The 18,820-nt window shown below is 44.0% G+C and overlaps 1 long non-coding RNA gene across 1 annotated transcript in view; it reads left to right on the forward strand.

Moving 5' to 3' along the window:
* Positions 1-16,245, forward strand: part of LOC115474283 — a 30,766-nt gene extending 14,521 nt beyond the window's left edge. The window contains exon 3 of the long non-coding RNA XR_003942833.1: positions 16,102-16,245. This is a non-coding gene — a long non-coding RNA (uncharacterized LOC115474283). The remainder of the gene's footprint in view (positions 1-16,101) is intronic.
* Positions 16,246-18,820: the final 2,575 nt, after the last annotated feature.

The following is an 18,820-nucleotide window of genomic DNA, read 5'->3' on the forward strand; positions in this document are numbered from 1 at the left end:
GCAGCTCCTCCGGATAAGGGTTACCAAATGAGTTGAGATCTTTTGAGCACCTTGTGTAATGGTTATTCTTACTTGGCTCCCTTGAGCAAAGCTTCTCTTCTGGCTTTTTAGGACATGTCAGTGTTTTTCTCGGGTTTGAAAGACAGTTTGGATTCTTTGCAAACTCTGTGGTAGATTTTAGTTTTTCCCTTTTCTGTGCAAGATGCTTCACATTATCCACAAGGTTCGTGGAAGATGTATGTTTTCTCATCAGGGTTGTGGGGAATAACAATTTCTCTTCAAACTTCATGGGATATTTCAGCGTCTTCCACAGCTGTGTGGGAGATGATAATTTCTCTGACTCTGAAAGACACTTCAGTTCCTCTTCTGGTTGTGTAGTACATATCTTTATTTCCTCTGTCTGGAAGGGATATGTCACCTTTGGAACAGAACAGGCTTTGATGTCACCTGCAGTTTGAGTTTGCTGAATATGGTAGGTCCTGGATAGTGGATCCTGTTGATTTTTTCCAAGTCTTGTTTTTAGCGCTGCATGAAAAAAAAAGAAGAAAGGAAAAATTAGGGAAAGAGATAATCCAAAAGAAAGAATCCATATTGTACTCAAAGAGAAAATCCAAACAGAAGACGGAAACATTTAAAAGAAAAGAAAAGAAACAATTCTAGAAATTAAATCATTTAAACAAAAATGTAAATGTCAAGCTGGAATTCCAATAGAAAGATACAATACAAAATAGAATATGAAAAATGGAAAAAAGAACAAAGTAAAAGGATATTATCAGGAAATTGTGATTTAGAGGAAAACTGTGTCTGGCTTTTTCAGTTGAATTTTTCATTGGCAATTTCCTATTCTGTCATATCAAGTCAGGATTTTATAAAAAAAAAAAAAAAAAGAGGGAATTCAACTGAGAAAATGTTTAGAAAAATAAAGAGAACCAAACAGCCCCCCCCCCCCCCAAAAAAGAGAGAATGAGTAAAAAGGAGAGAAAAAGGAGCCAGTCCCACTGCTATACTGATTTCACACTCAATCCCTGTGAAGAAACAGTGGGCCCCTTTTACTAAGCCGCATAAGGCTCTACGTGCATCCAATGCACGCCAAAATGAATTTACCACCTGACTACCATGTGCCTCTTGCGGTAATTTCATTTTTGGCATGCCTCCGCTACGTGCATCTGAAAAATATTTTTTATTTTCGGATGCGTGTAGCAGACGTGCCAGGCGTGCCAAGTGGCATCTGATTCACGTAGGTCATTATCACACAGATTCTTTACCGCTAGGTCTATGGCAGGTGGTAAGGTCAGACACCCAAAATGGACGTGCAGCAATTTTGATTTTGCCGCACATCCATTTTCGGCAAAATTTTTAAAAAGCCATTTTTGGTAGATGCGCTGAAAAATATTTCTGCGCGCACCCAAAACCCATGCCTACACTACCGCAAGCCACTTTTCACCACATGCGCTAGATGTAATCTACTTGGATTTCAGCAAAGCCTTTGATGTGGTCCCCCACAGAAGACTCGTGGCTTAGTAAAAGGACCCCAATATGTTTTAAGCCTGTAAAATGTATTGGATATTTTCCTGCATTGATTATGTTCTGAAATGTATTTCTCCTATTCAGTGCTTTTTTTTGTAGAAAAAAAGGTGCCGGTACTCATTATGGGCGGAGTCACCACATATGGCCGCACCCCTATGATAGCCACACCCACATTAGCTACACCCCTTATACCAGCCATGGCACATATAAACAGACATCATTGAAAATATTATACTAGTATTGATGAAAAAAAGCTTGTTACAGCTCCAGTATACCCAATGCAAAATAAGACAGGTGACTTTGTTTTTCTATCCATATTGGTCCCAGTCTCTGATTCTGCTGCTCTCTATCTGTTCCCGTAACTCTGTTTCCAGGGCTTCCTTTCCATTTATTTCTTTACTTTCCTTCTTTATTTCTTGCCATACATCCATAAGTAAAAGCTGGGTCCTCCTCCATGGAATTAACTGGAGGAGGTATAATGTGGATCCAGCTTTTGCCTATTTTCTCCATCCATGTGCAGTTTTTCTCCTCTCTTCCCTTTCCCTCATCTCCATCCATGTGCATCTTCTTCTTTTTTCTTTCCTCCCCTCCATCTGTGTCCAGCACTTCTCTCTCCTCCCCTCTATCCATGTCCAGCATTTCTCCTCTCTTCTCTCCCCTGTATCCATATAAAGCAATAATTCTCTCTCTCCTCCCCTCTATCCATGTCCAGCATTTCTCCTCTCTTCTCTCCCCTGTATCCATATAAAGCAATAATTCTCTCTCCCCTCTCCTCCATCCAAGTCCAGCATTTCTCCTCTCTCCCCGCCAACCCCTCCATCCATCCATCCATGTCCAGCAATTCTCCTCTATCTCCTGCTCTCCTCTCCATCCATTTCTAGCATTTCTCCTCTCTTCCCTGCCCTCCCCATCCATGTGCATCTCCTTCCTCTCTTCCCTCCCCTCCATCCAAGTCCAGCATGTCTCCTCTCTCCCCTGCCCTCCCCTCCCATGTCCAGCGATTCTCCTCTGTCCTCCCCTGCCATCTATGTCCAGTGATTCTCCTCTCTCCCCTTCCCTCCCCTCTCATCCATGCCCAACGAGTCTCCTCTCTCTCCCCTGCCCTCTCCTCCCATCCATGTCCAGTATGTCTCCTCCTTCCCCTGCCCTACCTTCCCATCCATGTCCAGTGATTCTCCTCTCTCCCCTGCCCTCCCCTCCCATCGATGTCCAGCAATTCTCTCTTCCCTGCCCTGCCCTCCCATCCATGTCCAGCAATTTTCTCTTCCCTGTCCTCCCTGCCCTGCCCTCCCATCCATGTCCAGCAATTCTCTCTTCCCTGTCCTCCCTCCCCTCTCCTCCCATCCATGTCCAGCAATTATCTCTTCCCTACCCTCCCTCCCCTCTCCTCCCATCCATGTCCAGCAATTCTCTCTTCCCTACCCTCCCCTCCCATCGATGTCCAGCAATTCTCCTCTCTCCCCTGCCCTCCCCTCTCTCCCATGTCCAGCGATTCTTCTTCCCCCAGCCCATCCTCCTTCTCCCAGCCTGTCCTCCTTCTCCACTGCATGCCAGCGAAGCAATAGAAAGGCTGCCAGCATTGGACTCAACAGCGCAGCGATTGAGAGAGGCTGGCAGCATCACAGCTTCCCTCTGCAAGTCCCGCCTATGCGGAAACAGGAAGCTGAAACAACATAGGCAGGACTCGCAGAGGGAAGCTCCGACGCTGCCAGCCTCTCTCAATCACTGCCTGCACCGTTCGCGCTGCCAAGTCCTAGAAAAACAGTAAGTAGGGGAGTGAGAGGAAGGGTGCAGGACTCGCTGGAGGGAAAAAAGTGCCGGTACGCCATACCGGTGCGTACCGGCACAAAAAAAGCCCTGCTCCTATTTGGCCAGCAGGTGGTGTTTCTTTGCTGTAAAGGTGTTACAGAAAACTGAGGGGGTCTTTTACTAAGGCGCTCTGGTGTTTTTAGTGCACACTAAAAATAGGTGTGCGTTAAACACTAGAGACGCCAATATATTCCTATGGGCATCTTTAGTGTTTACCGCACGCCTATTTTTAGCGCGTGTTAAAAAACCAGTGCACCTAAGTAAAAGACCCCCTGAGTGTTTTTTCTTTCGTTTGACACAAACAGGAAGCAAGAAGTGGTATATATTTGAAATCTGAGAGCAGGAGACTTGCCTAGAGGCGGTTGTGGCCCAGTGGGAGGAGGGTGCTAGTGTGGAACAGCTTGAGAATCTGAAAGTGGACAAAGCTATGGGGCCGGATGGAATACATCCCAGGATACTGAGGGAGCTCAGAGAGGACCTGGCAGGAGCTCTTAAAGATTTATTTAATAGATCTTTAAAGAAGGGAGAGGTTATGTGAGATTGGAGATGAGTGGATGTGGTTCCTCTTCACAAAAGTGGAGACAGGGAAGAAGTGGAAAACTACAGACCAGTAAGTCTCACGTTGGTGGTAGGAAAAATAATGGAGTCGCTGCTGAAAGAAAGGATAGTTAATTTTCTAGAAGCCAACGGTTACAGGACCTCAGGCAACATGGCTTTACCAAAGGAAAATCCTGCCAAATGAATCTTATTGACTTCTTTGACCGGGTGACCAAAGAACTGGATGAAGGACGTGCGCTAGATGTAATCTACTTGGATTTCAGCAAAGCCTTGGATATGGTCCCCCACAGAAGACTCGCGAATAAGCTGAAAGGGCTGAACTTAGGACCAAAAGTGGTGAACTGGATAGAAAATTGGTTGGCCGACAGGGGGCAGAGGGTGCTGGTAAATGGAATCCGCTCGGAGGAAAGGAAGGTGAGCAGTGGAGTTCCTCAGGGGTGTGTGCTGGGGCCAATTCTGTTTAATATATTTGTGAGAGAGATTGCTGAAGGGTTGGAAGGAAAGATTTGCCTTTTTGTGGATGACACGAAGATAGCCGATATAGTGGATACCCTGGAAGGAGTAGAAACAATGAGAAGGGACCTCCAAACATTAGAAGAATGGTCAAGGGTCTGGCAGTTAAAACTTAATAAACTATTATAGCACACCAACTTGTTAGAATTAAATTTAAAATTATTCTAATAACAAACTCTTTCAAACTACCACATTTGAATTAAAATATTCAAATCTTTATTATAATATCTATAATGACTAACACATCAACATTCTAAGTATATAAGTATTGGTTATCAAAATATTAGAGGAAAGAATGGTTGCCCTGGGTTGGGATTCTAAGTCAGGTTTATCTGATGAATGGATATCCACAATTTTGTAAAGCACACGGCTATTTGATAATGCATGCCCGAATATGTTAGTAGATTAGGAAGAAATACATAGGTTAAATAAAGCTCTAATTAGATCTGAATTGCATTCCACTGCCCTGGTGGTATATTGCCACATACAAAGGGTCCCTCAGGGATTGAGAATCTATAAGGAACCTAGATTCCTAGGTAATAGTCATTATGTTGGCAAATGGAATCAGGTTATCACTCAATGTTCCTTCGATTTAATGTTGTTAACTATAGATGCGTTACAATCTATTATTCTAGATTTAAAAAACAGAATTGGAGCAAAAAATGGAATTGATTAAAAATACTGAGGATCAACAGAGTTATGTGGCAGCATTAACTGAACATAATAAAATTATGGAAACATATAAGAGGGAACAGCGTACATTGAATGTTATCAAATTTAAATGAGATGAATTGGACTATACCAAGGGATATATTTATCCCTGGATGAATAAATCACGTCAAATGTGTAAAACTAAGGGATCAGTAGGTGGTAAAAAAGTTTCATTTAAATTATCCTCGTCTAGTGAGTCATCTGGAGAGGAAATAGGCACAGTAAAGAGAAAAGATCAACAACGTCGTACTCAGGAATTACCTGAGTCTTTTTTACATTTGCCACAAATGATGCCTCCTCCTTCAATAGATTCTCAGCCAGTGGAATCCAGGGCGACCAAATCCAAGAAGCACCGTAAAACCCGATGCTAGGTGTATTCAATTTATCATCTTGGACCTTCACGGAGAAACAATTGTCTTTATTAAATTCGGGATTGTCATTTGTTCCCACAGTGAATTACAATGCATTTGATATTCGATGTCATTTACAGCGTTTTTTTAAAAATTTAAGGTTAAAGGTGTTTTTTCAGAATAAATCTATTATTGATCCCATAGGCGTAGACTGGGGGGGGGCGAGGGGGGCAATGCCCCCCAAATGACGACGAGGCGCCGCCGCGCCATTAGTTAAAAAAAAAACACATGCAGGCACGCGCTCCTCTCCATCCGCTTGGCTTCCCTGCCCTCTCTGTCTGCGTCCCGCCTTCCCAGAGGAAGGCGGGACGCAGACAGAGAGGGCAGGGAAGCCAAGCGGATGGAGAGGAGCGTGTCCGTCTACCCCTCTCTCTTCCTTCCTCCCTCCGGCGCATGCAGCAGTCTTTTTCAGCGTTCCTGGCAGCGGTAGCGATGTGCACGCTGCCTTTGGCTCTGCCCCAAAGCCTTCTCTTCAAGTTCCTGTTCCCGCATAGGTGGGAACAGGAACTTGAAGAGAAGGCTTCCGGGGCAGACCGAAGGCAGCGTGTACATCACTACCGCTGCCAGGAACGCTGAAAAAGCTGAAGACTGTTGCCTGCGCCGGAGGGAGGGAGGAAGAGAGGGGGTAAACGGAGTCACCATCTTGGACCTCGCGGGGGGGGGCAGTAGAAGGAAGATGGATGGAACTGGGAGGGGTGGGGAGCAGAGGGAATGAGCAAGAGATGGATGGGACTGGGAGGGGTGGGGAGCAGAGGGATGGACCAGGAGATGGATGGGATTGGGAGAGGTCAGGCACAGCAGAGGGAAGGAGCAGAAGATGGATGGGACAGAGAGATGGTGAGCAGAGGGAAGGAACAGAAGATGGATGGGACTGGGAGGGGTGGGGAGCAGAGGGAAGGAGCAAGAGATGGATGGGACTGGGAGGGTGGGGAGCAGAGGGAAGCCTACTGGAAAGAAGACACTGCATAAAACAGAAGACACTGGGACCAAAGCGAATAGAAAAACTAAATGATCAGACAACAAAGGTAGATAAAAGTATTTTATTCATAATTTATTAATTGAAATGTGTCAGCTTTTTGAAATGTGCATCTGTGATATTTTGCCTGTAAATTTCAATTCCTTCCTCCATATTAGCATATTCATTTGCATATGTATATATGCAAATGATATGCTAATATGTTCCGCCCATTCTTTGCCCCCCCCCCCAAATGAAACAGTCAAACTACGCCTATGATTGATCCAATAAATTTTCCTATACAAGGAAAGGTAAAATCGACATGGAATCCTCCTGGGCCCCCGGATATGTCCATTGCTGCTTTTTAACGATTGGTGTTATCAGATATTCGATATACAGAACAGTATCGAGTATTTGCGCATCATAATTTAACTAGGCAACAGCAACAAACTTTAAAGCAACTCACCACTGATCCTACCCTTGTTATACGAAGAGCAGACAAGGAGGGATCTGTGGTGATCCAGGATAAAGTTCAATATGTTAGGGAGGCTCAGTTACACCTTATGGATTATAGATTTTATAAATTATTGGCATTGGACCCATCGGTTTAAATTAAAGGCATGATTACAGAGCTAGTGGATGATGCATTTCAAAGGGGTATACTTGCACGTAAAGAGAAACAATGACTGTCACTCATGTGAGTGCGATTGTGAGTCATTAATCCAGCACAGCTAAAAAGGTTCAACAACCGCACTAACAGTCTGATAAAAGGTTCCTTCAAACCAGGCCAGGTTGCAATACTACTGATGTCTTCTGACTGGGTCTGAAACACTTGACTTCTATATAGCAAAGAGTACACAATCATCATTATTGTCATTATCAACCAGTGGCGTAGCTAGGTGGGGCCATGGGGGCCTGGGTCCATCCAGATTTCATCCAAGCCCCTCCCACTGCCTCACCGCTCCCCCCACCGCACCCTACAGCACCAAATATCTTTGCTGGTGGGGGGTCCCCAACCCCCGCCAGCTGAAGCCTTCTTTAGCGCCGGTCTCTGGCGCATCGCATTCGCTGCCCTGTGCTTTCTTCCTCCTGACATCCTGCATGTTCCTTTAAGTGAAACTGAGCATGGGGGGTGCGAGGGGGGTGGCAGACTAAAATGTGCCCCCCCTCGGGCTCTGGCCCCCTCCCACTGCAAGGTCCAGCCACGCCCCTGTTATCAACTGCAGTAGAAGTGGTGCTAATTCTTTGTTATCATTGTCATGCTGTCCAGTTACAGAGAAAGCTTTCAGAAAATTGGAATTTTATTGTGTTCTAACAATTTTTCTTCTGATGGCAAACTCTGTTTGAATATCTTCAAGAACTGATGCAAGAACGTCAAATGTGTGGGAACCCTTCACTTCCTCTCTAAAGACTTTTATCAATAAAGTGGACAGTTACCCCAATGTAAAATGACGAGCAGTCTGTTGTGGTAGAGACATGCTACCAGCTTCAGCTTTATTTCTAGTTTAAAAGGACTCAACTCATCACTGTTCTGCTGGAGACCAGTAACCAATTCAACAAACACAGACAACTCCACTATTCTTATAGGCTATATTCACTGAACAGCAAAATTTAAGATGAGGTTGCGTGATAAGGTTTGCAATAGCAAAATCCTGTTCCCAGTTTTGCTGTTTCATTTGCCTTACTGAGGAATTGTCATTTACATCTCCCTTCCGCTTTTACTTTTTTTTATTTTTAACTGCAAGCATGAGATATAACTGAGTAAAAGTAGTAAAAATTGATGGTTATTTATAAGTAAAAAATAACAAAACATTTAATTAATTACAGTATCTAGTTACATTTACTTAGTTACTATACAACACTGATCCCAACCATAGCCTATGGTGATAATGATACCTACACCCTAAAAAGACCTGAAAGCAGTTCAGAGGATGGTGACAAAAATGACGACATATGAGAAGAGACTTGAAGACTTGAACATATAAACTCTAGAAGAAAGGAGGGACAGGGGAGATATGGTACAGATATTTAAAGACTTGACAAGTATTAATATACAAACAAATCTTTTTTTCAGAGACAGGGAAGCATGTAACATCAGAAAACAGCTTTTCAAGGAGAGGGGGGAAGGGTGGTGGATTCCTGGAATAACCCCCCACCCCCACCATCAGTAGAGATGGTGAGGTCAAAAATAGTGACAGAATTTTAAATAAACATGGCATAACACAGAGGATCTGTATATTGAAAGAGGATGGAATCAAAGCAAAACTTAAATTACCTTCACACTTTTAACAAGGCATAGAGAATCATTCACCAGAGAGTGGCAGGTAAACCTCCCTGCACAGAGCAGCAGGTACAACCCTAAGTGTAACCTGCACAGAGTGGCAGATAAAAACCCCCTGCATAGAGCAGCAGTTAAAACTTTATACAAAGGCATAGAGAGGTGTAACCTGCACAGAGCAGCAGGTACAACTCTAACTACCTTCCTGGGCAAACTAGATAGACCATAGAGATACATTACCTGAAAAAGAAAGCATGGGGGGGAGGAACAGGATCAGCTCAAGGGACTGTGCCACCCTGAGCCAACTTTTGTATCGGTGTTCCCCTCTCCTCCCCCACATTCTGATATCTCTCCTTCTACTCTCCCCCCCCCCCCCCCCCCCCCCCCCACTGGTGATCCAGCATCTCCTCCTCTCAAGTCCCCTATTGATGATTAAGGGCATCAAACCCCTCCTCTCTTCCCTCCCTCCTATCCTGTGGATACTGAACTGCAAGCAGAGGAACAGGAAAGGAGAGATGGCGTTTTGGGGGGGAGAGAGATAATCTGCACAGATGCAGTTACAACCCTAAACAAAGGCACAAAGGGATGGGACTAACCTGTACAAAGTGGTATTACAACCCTAAATATCTTACTGGTCTTTGTCTGTTGTCATTTACTATGTTGCAAGAAATCAAGAGGAAGTTTTCATAACAGGGAATTTTAAAAACTCATGAAGGATTAAGAAAGGCCATCCAGAAAAGAGTGAGAAAATTGAAGGGGCCCTTTTACAAAGGAGCAGTAAGCCCACTGCAGGCTTACCACGTGGCAATCCAGAACTACCGCCGGCCCAACACGGGTTTCGTTGGTAGTTCCACCCCCAGTGCATGGCATGGTGGTAAGTGCTCCCCCCTCCCCCCGCATGGCCATGCAGTAAGTGCAATCTTCCATAGCATCCCACAGATCAATCCAGAGACGAGTGGGTCATGTCCCTCTACCAGCAGGTGGAGATAGAGAGAACTTCAGAGGTTTACTATATGTGGACATGTGCAGCCACCTTAACCTCAGTATTCTCTCTATCTCAGCAGGCAGATGAACATCTCCTGTGCAGCTCTGGTTTGATCTCCTAGCCTGTTCCCTGAGGCTTAGTTGAGATGGGGATTTTGAGAACAGCTTGGTGCATCTTTTGGAGTACACCTGGTGGTGCCAGGTCCCTCCCCCTCCCCCACCCACCTCTGTGATCGTCTCGGGGCTGGTGGTCTCTCTGAAGGACAACTGGACTCCCTCCTGCCTCTTAAAAAAAATCCTTTCAAATTCCTTATTTGAAAGATTTAGCTCATCTTTTACATTTCTTGGAAACATTACCAATGTTGAAAGAGTCCACTTGGTTTGTAACATTAGACATAGTATCAGTATATACTAAAATATCTCAAGCAGGGGCTTTACGAGTTATAAAGGAGACATTGATGAGGAGTATGCAATCACATCAGATAATGCCAGGATTCCTTATTCAATTATCAGAATTTGTTATTGAAGAAAATTATTTCTGGTATAATGATCAGTATTACAAGCAAGTTCAAGGAGTAGCGAGGGGGTTGCTACCTTGTATGTGGACCGGTGACATGTTTATTCATCTGAGGCGTATAAATCAATTATTTTGTGGAAGAGATTTGTGGATGATGCCCTTTTTATTTGGGATGATAGAGTCAAAGCTACATGACTTTGTTTCTTGATTGATAGCAGTGGATTCTGATATTCAATTTACCATATAATCAAATATCAGTCAAATTGAATTTTTAGATTTGTGGATCACTAAACAAAATGGAAAATTGGTTACATCATTATATAGAAAATCAATGGAAAGAAATACGCTTTTACAGTTTGATAGTTTTCATCCTTACCGATTGAAATACAACCTTCCAGTGAGTCAGTTTCTTCGCCTATGTAGAATCTGTACATCTTTGGAAGATTTCAAGTGAGCATCAGAAATACTGAAACAGCAATTTTCTGCCCAAGATTATCCAAAACAGGCAATTAGAAAAGCATATTTGAGAGCCAGATTTGCACAGAGGGACTTATTACAAGCGCGAGTTTCATATCACAAGAAGAATTGTTGACATGTTGTTTACCGTTTTCTAAAATGGGACGTTGGTATCTATTATGTGAAAACGCTGGCATGTTATACAATTGTATTCCATTTTTTCAGAATCTCCTATAATCGCATATAACAAGGGAGAACTATTGGAGAACATTTGGCTCCTTTGTGTTAATAACTGCCAGTGATATCTTCAGAATAATTCAAGCATCCCGCCTGTGGCCGATGCCAATTGTGTCTTTCTGCTTTAATAGATCCTGAATGGGTGGATACTCAAATGGGTCAAATACTCAGAGCTAGAAATAACACTTTTTGTTTGTCAGAATGTTGTCATTGTGGTTTTATGTCCTTGTGACCTGGTGTATGTGGGCCGTAGTAGTCGCCCAGTAAAGATTAGACTTACAGAGCACAAATCTAGAATAGCGATACATAGCCAGCAGGTACCACTAGTACAACACTGGAAGGAGAAAGCCCATTGGGTCTTAGACTTGAGATGGCGAGATATTGATACTGTGCAAGAGGGGTGGGAGGGAGGGTTCATTGAGAGGATTTTAACACAAAAATTGATATTTCTATTGAATGTGCATCTGGCATGTTCAAACCAGGAGGTAGAATGGATGACATTAGTCTAGTGGAAGGTTTGTGGGAGGAACAAGGGCATTGATGTAGTAAGTAGTTGGATGTAAATTGAAAGCAAAGAACATTGCTGCCATCTTGACTAGCGTAAAAGCATGCAGCACCAGGCAGCTGGCGGTCAAGTTGAAGGTATAGCTGATTGTTTATTAAAAGTATTACTAAATTAGATATTTTGAGATTAAAATGAAGAGCAAAAAGTAATAATTGTTTGTTTCCGCGTTGAAGTATAGGGGACAATCCTTGATTCAGCTTATGCGAAACATGAATCATGTCGGATGAGTTGTCCCCAACCCAACATTATTCAAATTCTGTTTTCAGATGAGTATTCATTGCAAAATGTAATTAAAAAAGTTACATATTTAGTATGAAAGTCATTCATCAAATTAAAAGAGATTTTTAAAATTGATTTGGTAATAAAAGGGATTCATCTGTTGGTCGATGAGGAGGTGGGTGTTGTAAGTCTTGCAGTATGAAACCATGAGCCCTTGCAAATAACACTGCTGAGACCAACAGATTTATATTTTAATATATAGCCTGTGGAGATTCTTTTGATGGTTGTTGCTACTATTTGTTTCCACAGAATGTGTTTTGTTTGTTTTTGCCGTTTCTGGGAAGCATGTTATAGAATGGACACATAGACATCCATGTGGAGTAACCTAAGGGTTAGAGCAGCTGGCTCCTCTGGGTGCAACCAGCTCTAGCGGATGCAGCACCAGAGAGGCAGTCCCTCTTAGTCATATAACTGGTCTCAATTTGGCTTCCTCCTTTGCTCTTCCTTTTCCACCCTCTGCCTCAACTTATGAGTCAGGCCTTGATGACAGTAATGGGAATATATTTTGTTGTTCTATTAGTTGTCCTACACTTAGTGGCAAAAATTTCCATTCTGATGTACACAATTGCCTCCCCCCTCCCCAATACTTCCTGCTAACATTTTTGCATTCAGCGTCAGTATCCATTTTACTGGAATGGCCACTGTCAAACTCTTTAAGCTCTGTTGGAATTGTATAAATGGGAACATTAGAAAGGTAGGTATAGTATACAACAAATTCTTTATCTTAGTTTGTTAGTACAGTTCTTCCCATCATTTTATATCACATCATAATTGTAGTACTAAATTTGATTTCCAGGACTGCAGAGTGCTGAATTAAAAAAAAAATCACATGAACTTGTTTGTTCTATCATTTCTGGAATTCTGGAAAACAAAGTAAAAAGAATGCAGTGGTTTGAACTTGATGGGATAATGTGTTCTTTCAAAGGAAAAGGTCTCGATACACATTTTTATCTTTCTAATTTTCTTCCAAGTTTCTGTGTTCTGTATCAGGCTTTCCCTATTGCTTCCTTTTTTCACTAGGCTATAACTAGAGATGGATGAGAAAGAGGGGCAGCTATCCAGGGTGCAAAGCCAGGGCCGTGCCTAGGGTCTCTGGCGCCCCCCTGCAGCCTATCAGTTGGCGCCCCCCCCCCCCTGCAGACTATCAGTTGGCGGCGGCGGCGACCCCCCCCCCCCGTGAAAATGATCGCTCACCACTTGCCACACTGACAGGAATTGTCAGCAATATTCTTAGAAAGAAATTGCTATACATTGCAAAATAAGATAGCAGATGTAAATTCTCAAAGTGGACATATTCCAAACACTAAAATGAAAATAAAATGATTTTTTTTCTACCTTTGTTGTCTGGTGACTTTCTTTTTCTGATCATGCTGGCCCAGTATCTGATTCTGCTGCTATCTGTCCTCTTAACTCCGTTTCCAGGGCTTCCTTTCCTTTCCTCCTTTCTTCTTCATTTCTGGTCCTCAGCTTCTGCCTATTTTCTTCATCCATGTGCAGTTTTTCTCCTCTCTTCCTTTTCCCTCATTTCATCTCCTTCATCTCTCTTCCTTCCCCTCTATGTCCAGCAATTTCTCCTCTCTCCCTGAGCCCTGCCCTCCCAATCCATGCCCATCCATGCTCCTCTGTCCCCTGCCCCCTCCATTCATCCCTTTCCAGCAATTCCCCTCTCTCCCTGAGTCCTGCCCTCCCAATCCATGCCCATCCATGCTCCCCTGTCCCCTGCCCCCTCCATTCATCCCTTTCCAGCAATTCCCCTCTCTCCCTGAGCCCTGCCATCTCAATCCATGCCCATCCATGCTCCTCTGTCCCCTGCCCCCTCCATTCATCCTTTTCCAGCAATTCCCCTCTGTCCCTTCCATGACCCCCCCCCCCTCGCATCCATGCTCCTCTCCCCCCCCCCCCCTTCGCATCCATGCTAAGTAGTAGTAGTCGTTTCTCCCCTGCCCTCCCGCTCCCATTGTTCAACTGCGGCTGCCCACCCTCTTCTCTCCCCCCCCCCCCCCCCCCAACATCCCTTTTCTTTTTTTTTTCTTTTTAAATTTACCTCCGTGGCGGTTCCGGCAGCGCAGCGTCAGGGAAGGAGGCAGCGCTCCCGACGTCTAGCCTTCCCTTCGCTGTGTTCCGCCTTCTTCTGACGTCATCCTTGACGTCAGAAGAAGGCGGAACACAGCGAAGGGAAGGCTAGACGTCGGGAGCGCCGCCTCCTTCCCTGACGCTGCGCTGCCGGAACCGCCGCCACGGAGGTAAATTTAAAAAGAAAAAAAAAAGAAAAGGGAGGGCGAGCGAGGTGAGCATGGTGCGGCGGCACCCCCCCGAGGGAAGCGCCCCCCTGCCATGCTTACCTCGCTTACCGGGTCAGCACGGCCCTGTGCAAAGCCAATTGAGGATGGAAAAAAAATTGAAATGCTAGTGCAGACAGGCAGCAGCTGAAAAGCCAGGAAGAATACAGCTCTCTTCCTAACATTCAGGTTGGGGGGAAGGGAAGAGGACAGAACAAAAAGGACTGAGCATCAAAATGGAGGGAGTTAATGAAAAAAGGAGATGAGAGCACAGTGAGAGAAGTGGGACACAAATATTCTTCCCTGCCTTGGAGGTTAAAGCAGTGCCATAGCGAGGGCGGCTGACACCCGGGGTGGTTCACCGCTGCGCACCCCCCCCCCCCCCCGGGTGCAGCACGGCACACACCCCCCTCGGCGCATGCACGCCCCCCCCCCAAGAACACATTCTTACCACTAGAGTAGGAAAGGGGGCGGGCGGGAGGGCCGGTCCGCCCCGTGTGCATGTCGCTGGGAGCTGCGTCGGCTCTGCTGGTTCCCTGCTCTCTCTGCCCCGGAACAGGAAGTAACCTGTTCCGGAGCAGAGAGAGCAGGGAACCAGCGGAGCCAACACCCCCCCAGCAGCGTGCATCCGGGGCGGACCGCCCCACTGCCCCCCCCCTTCCTACGCCACTGGGTTAAAGTGCCAAGTTACAGCTCCACCTTCTCACCAAACACATGCCTAGAATCCCAAATTGTTAAATCCCTCCAAACCTGCCCTCTTGATACTTTACCTCTCCTGTACTGTACTCACTTGGTATCTGTGCCTTTCTGTGTCCTTTTTTGGTTTTGCTTCTTGTGTCTCCTTCTTCCTGAGTGGACAGTTGATAAGAGGTTCCAGCAGATTCAGTGGAATTCTCACTGCCTGGCTGGATGTTCTTCTGAACCAGAGATTCTCCAATTTCAATGTTTTCAGGTTCAGAGCATGTGCCACCCATGCCAGACACACTGGGTAGAGCAGTCTCATGCTTTATCCAGGAATACGGCTCACTTGATAGCACTGGCTCCAATATTAGACTAGCAAACTCATTCTCTTGGGTGATGTCTTGACTGCATGAAGGTCCCACTGGTATCACACTCTGGAACTGGAAATGTAGTAGGGAGCTAATGTCAAAAGATTGGTATTGGTGTTGATCATGTACATTCTCCACTGGGATGGCAGTGACTTCATCTCTGGACTGGAGCATTTCACACTGTGTATTAGATACACAAAAATTTGAATTTTCCTTTGATACCAGTCCATTTGGTGTAAACTCTTGAGCCATTCTAGTGCCACTGATTAAGGTGCTTGCCTGAGACCCTCATCCATCAAGAGGATATTTGTAAATATGCCATGTAAAAAGGCCATCTCTTTCAGATCTGCTGAAATCTATGACCCTGAAAACTTAACCCCAACAAGAGTTTCAGTGGAAGCTGTGTTCAATGCAGATGCGTTGAGCTCAGGGACAAAAATATATGTAAAAATTGATCTGTGGAACAGAAAATTAAACAGGATATTAACAATAGAAGCTCCACAACCCCATTAATAGAGCAGGAACACTTGAAAAAGTAAGAAACCCTAAAAGAATAAACCCAGAAACCCTTCAAGAACAACTCAAAACCCCTCCTGAAAATGATGAGTTCCTCATACCACCCCTCAGGGAGTGAAACACCAAAATACCCACTGCCTTAAAATATACAGAATCCAACCATCAGTTCAAACCTAACCTCAGCATTCACTTAGGAATAGAGTTTGAATATCAGATGAATTCAGAGATGTAATTGTTAGAAAATCTATAATAACATACCTGATTATTTGTTTAAAAAATGTCAAAGAGATAAAAAAAAAATAGGAATAAAGCATTCAGCACAAGCCAGAATGCAGGTAGAAACAAGCTGAGTAGAAGAGATGACACTGTAACTCTCCACACGCTGTCTGTGTACTCTGTTTAAGAAATGCCAGGAATGTACTGGTATGTTTTAAATTTGTTGTTTTTTATTTCCACAGTAACCCTGAAGATTCTGTGATCCATTCTTCTAATGGAACCTGATGAGGTCATAATGCTGATCAGAACTTTCAAACCCAGCTCAGAGACCAACAGAGTAAAGAGAGGGAAGGCTGCTGCACACCGCCTTCGGTGAATTTCTTTAAAAAAGCAGTAAATAAATCATAATAAATAAACAAAATATATTTCACCCACCTCTCAGCTCTTCTGTCTAAGGGAAACACCACCAACTGGTATTCCCAGCAAGGGGACAGTGAAACCATATCCTTCACTGGAAACAATGGCAAATTTAATTTCACTCTATCCATACCCCATCTCTATTCTGAACATGATATATTCTCTCTCTGCCCTCCATTTCCCTCCCCCTTTCAATCCCAGCATACCCTGTACAATTTTCTCTCCCTAGGTCATGATTCCTTCTCGCCCCTGATTCCCACCACCACCACTGCCTGCTCCTCCTCTGGCTGGCTTCATTCTGCCAGTTTGAATGCATGTACAGCTGTTTCAGGTTGACTGGGAATCATTTGTATATTGTACTCTTCAAGTCTTGGATCTAGGTCTGGGCTTTGACTGGGCCAATCAGAGACATTCAATTTCTTCTTGACAAGCCACACCCTTGTTGATACTGCTTTGTGCTTAGGATCATTGTTCTGCTAAAAGATGAATTTTCTCCCCAGTTCCAGGTCTATGACAGTCTGAAACAGATTTCCCCCTGGATCTACCTGTTCATTCTACCAACATTATTTCCCTTAATATTCACAAGCCTCCCTGTCCCCACTGCTGCAAAATATCTTCACAATATAACACTGCTACCATCATTCTTTACCACAGGGATGCTGTTAAAAGGTTAATGTGCTGTGTTGTTTTATGCCATATATATTGCTCAGTTCTGACACCAAAAAGTTCCGTTTTGGTCTCAGACTACAAAAACTCCTAAGTGTGTGCAGTGTCTCCTAAGTGTTTCTTTACAAATGCTATGTAGCTCATCATATGGCTTTTTTTTCAGTAGTGACTTTCTTCTTGCCACTTTCCCATACAAGCCATGTTTGTAGAACAGGGCTCAACAAACCCCGGGTGCTAGGTTGCCATGGCACCTAAAAATTGCACTCTGGTGCCTGGGATTTTTTTGCCATCTGAATGATATTTTCTAGTTGTGGTGCAGTAGGAACCCCCCCCCCCCCCACACACACACACACACACCTCACCCTACCCCCACACATATTTCCTACATCCCTGCTGTAACACTGCTCTTTGTAAGCTTGAGCCACACTGCTTAATAAGTGTGGGAGCTCTTGCGGTTTCAAGTCTCATGAGGCTTGAAACCACGGGACCAACCTGAACTTCCTGAACAGTGCAGCTCAAGCGGCAGGCTCTGAGAGATTGAGAGAAAGAGAGAGAGAGAGAGAGAAAGAAAGAGAGAGGCTGGGAGAAGGGGACACATGACAGAGAGAGAGAGAGAGAGACTGGATAAAAGCTGAGGGGGGTACATGAGAAAGAGAGAGAGATTGGTGGGGACCCAAGCTATGGTGATATGTGAAAGAAAGAGGCAATTGCCTCTTAGTTTCACCTATCAAGGTGGTGCTGTCACACAGCTGACAGCATGATTTGGAAAGGGAAAGAAACTGTTGGCTTCTGCCAGTGATTTGCAGATACTAATGCCCCTTAAGGAACTGATTTACTAAAGTCTCTTTGCCCTCAGACACAGAACACGGAATCAGTCTGTAGTATATAATAACAAGGATCAGTAGCACACATAAACATGTAAAAGAACTACTATAGATCAGGGAGAGGATTTCCACCCCTCCTTCCTTCCTTCCTTCCCTTCTGCCCCTCCCCCCCCCCCCAAAAAAAAAAAAAAATTCACTGTGGACAGTTTTGGAGGACTGTGGAAGGAGAAGCAAAAGAGGTCTCAATTGCTGGCTTCTAAGTTTTGGGGCTGGCTCCTAGACTTAATAAATATTTGTGAGGCCTATTGTAGAATAATCTTGAAAATGTTGAACAGTCTCTGTAGTTATTTTGAAGTAATCTTTAGACCTTACAGTGATCTGGACAGTCCAACTGATGCAGTGACTTGTGGTTCCAAACTGTTTCTACTGAAAAATAATTAACCTAACAATGCACCAAGGAATATGTTAAATACAATGAAATTTTTAATAGCTTTCTCCCAATCGCTAGCTTTGAATTACCTTATTGAGAGTTGTTTATGCAACTTCGTATTCAGCATGTTTAGACGTTTACTTCAAATTCACAACACACAACAAACAGCTTGATTTTTCATCCAGGAGTATATAATCAAGTCAACTACTATAATTAGATGTGCATTAGCTACATCAGAAACTTAACACCAAAATGTCAAACTCAGAATATGATAATCTAGTTATGCCCACATCAAATGAAGAAGTAGCGGAGAATACTTGGCATGACAACATGATAGAAAAACTGGTGAAGAGCCCATCGTCCACCAGAGCTCAGATAGATCTCTGCTCTTCAATAATATTTAGATCAATGCCAGAGATAATTGTTCTCTTTTTGAAAAATCTAGTGAATAAATCTCTACAGGAAGGTAAATTGGTGGACTTGCTTAAAGAGGCGACTGTTAAATCTTTACTAAAAAAAAAAAATCATCACTTAATGTAAGCATAATGAATAATTACAGACCAAATTCAATTATACCATTCTTAGCAAAACATTGTTGAGAAAACTGTGTTGCACCAACTAATG

Source organism: Microcaecilia unicolor, chromosome 7 (assembly GCF_901765095.1).
Source record: "Microcaecilia unicolor chromosome 7, aMicUni1.1, whole genome shotgun sequence".
Classification (NCBI taxonomy): Eukaryota; Metazoa; Chordata; class Amphibia; order Gymnophiona; family Siphonopidae; genus Microcaecilia; species Microcaecilia unicolor.